Raw genomic sequence first — 2,982 nt, forward strand, 5'->3', positions numbered from 1 at the left:
TGATATAAAAGACTCTAAGTCTACGAGTGGATATGTCTTCACTCTAGCAGGTGCAGCCATTTCCTAGAAATCTTCTAAGCAAATCGTAATTGTTGGGTTTTCGGGCCGCAAAAACCGCTTTTTGCGTTGTAGAAACCTCGAAACCCCCGCCACCGGATCCGTGCGAAGAATAAAAGTAGTAAAACTTCGAGTATGAGTTTTCTAAACCTAGATCTACAAGATAAGATCTTTACCCTTGATACGAAGCCCTTCGCTTAATACCGCTCGTCCAAGGTTCGTCGCCGGATCTCGAGAGTATCAAAGTAGATACTCCTCTATGTGTATCCACACGAACGGAAGATGGAGAAACCTAACAAAAGGTGTGCTAACACCCTTTGAAAGATTTGGCCAAAGAGGAGGAGAGTGAGAGAGGAAAGAGCTTGAGGAAGAAGAAAATGGAGTTACCACACAAAATGAAACTCCTCACAAGCACTAAAGTGGTCGGCCACTTTTCATGAGGAGTTATATACTCCATGGAATTTCAAGAGTCAAAAACTCTTGATCTCCCTCATGAGGTGGCACACACATGTGCTAGCTTTGATGATGTGACACATCACCATTAGCCACTTAATGTCAACTCACCAATGAGGTGGCAAATGGTCAAGTTAAACTTGACCCTTCATCTTCCTGTCAAGTCAAGTCAAACTTGACCACTTCTCTACCTTGGTTGATCTAATCTAACCATTGGTTCAAGTCAATTTTAATTTAATGAATCTCTATTCATAGAATTAAATTAATTAAATGAGTCTAAGTCCAAATTAGACTCACTTAACACATGAACCAAATTGAGTTTAACTCAATTAGCCTAATTTAGATTACTCTTAATCCAATTTGGTTTATCACATGAATCTAATCCTTTAGGTTCATCAAATGAACATAATCTCTATCTAATTGTTCTTTGTGTGTGACCCTATAGGTTCTTGTAACGTTGGCAATGCTCCTAAACTCATTTAGGAGCAAAAGTAATGAGCGGTATCTAGCAACACATCATTACTACCCAAGTTACAGGAATGTTGAAATCCAACATCACCTTGTGACTACTAATTGTGACTCTTCACAATATATGACAAGTGTCCTTCTATCCTAAACATCTAGATTGATCAATATGAGACATAAACCGTGTCATCCTCTAATCAATCTAAATCTTGAACTCCAAGTAGACTCACTCGATCAAATGAATTCAATATCTAATATTGACTCACTTGGGCATGGCCATGCACTTCGTGGTCTCACTCTATCAAGAATATTGATGTCACTCCCGTCATATAGGAGGGATATGTAACGACCACCCTTCTTACTATTACTACTCTTTAAGGGTGACCGTTACTTAACTATTAACTCAACCTAACCGGTATGATCGAAACCACGAGGAGTCTTTATCGAAAAATTTCGGCAGCATCTCCCCTGTACCGGTGACCATAAATTGAGGTACATATATAGTATACATCAGCCACAGGCAGCTAGAATATATATCAACACTCACGCAATTAAATAAGTGTCAAACTCATCTCAGCATACAATCTAAAACAGAATAATCTCCAATGACAAGAGATGTAAGATACAATCTTAAATATTTATTAATCACTAAAATGCGGAAACTTAAAAATGCCCAAGTCTCTCCCATAGTCCTGGCGTCACACATCATCTGCGACACCTTGTCGCCTTCCTTTGCTAAAACTTTTCCTTTCCTGTATCTGCAATAAGAGGAAATGCAAACTATAAGCGAATGCTTAGTAAGCGCTGTCTAACTCACAAAAACTCGAATATGTATGTAAATATACTGAAATCCAAGAACTGAAAGCTCTAAAGAAAATACTACACATGCTCATCTAATAGCAAAAGAATAATGCATACTGGAATGCTAAACATGTAAATCTAATCAGAATAACATGCTAGCATAAGTAAAACTAAAACTTGCTGAATTTTAAACACCTTCTAAATCTTATTTCACTTGCTTAAAAACTTATTCTTTTTATTTCACTTGTTTAAAACTTATACTTTAATACTTCAAAATAATAATAAACTTTCTTCTTGGGCCCAGGCGTAGTACCATCTTATGCGCGTTCCCTAATAGGTTGGGGTAGCGAGTCACCAATCCTAAAAGAGCAGACCTCGGTCTACCAGGGCCAAGACCTCGGAATTGGACACCTGGATTTGTTTAACAACAACCTCGGAAGTCGGGTACTAGCCTCTTAAAAAAAGTAAAATACTTGTTATCTTTTATTACTTCTAATATATAATGCCTCGGCAATTTAATAAGCACTTTGTGTGTCAAAATCCCTAAAGTCTTGACTTTGAGATTTTCTTAAGGCCTTGGTCTTTTTCTTTCTTTTCTTTATCTTTCTTATAGCTAAATGAAATTAAAGATCTACATTGCTTCATTTGTTGTGCACGCCTACTGCTACACAAAGAAATCTAGGAACTAAATGCAAACTAAAAATCTGCTCATGCTTAAATATCAGCAATAGGGAAAACTAGGAAAATACTGCTCGTGTTCTACTAATAGCAACATGAAAAATCTGCTTATCTAATAGCAAATGAAAACTAAAAAATTCTGCTCATGTATATCTAATAGCAAGGAAACTGGTCATGCTCGACTCATGGCAAATAAAACTAGGAAATAAATCTGCTCGTGCACATTTAATGGTAAGGAAACTAGAAAAGAAATCAATGCTGCACATACTCAACAGAATACCATGCTTACTAAATAACGAAGAGGCTGAATTTGAAATGCTATTAAACAGGGCTGATCATATTTATTAAATAGCATAGAAAACTAACACTATGTACTTTAGATCAAGGGTTGTTCGTGTCACTACATAGCACAAAAAGGTCTAAACAGCAATGCTAAATATAGGGGTGTTCTTGCCCAATGAAAAGCATAAAAAGGACCTAACCAACAAGCTTAAGGCATGGTTGTTCCAACTAATTAAGAACCTACCG

This window comes from Zingiber officinale, chromosome 3B, assembly GCF_018446385.1.
Source record: "Zingiber officinale cultivar Zhangliang chromosome 3B, Zo_v1.1, whole genome shotgun sequence".
NCBI lineage: Eukaryota > Viridiplantae > Streptophyta > Magnoliopsida > Zingiberales > Zingiberaceae > Zingiber > Zingiber officinale.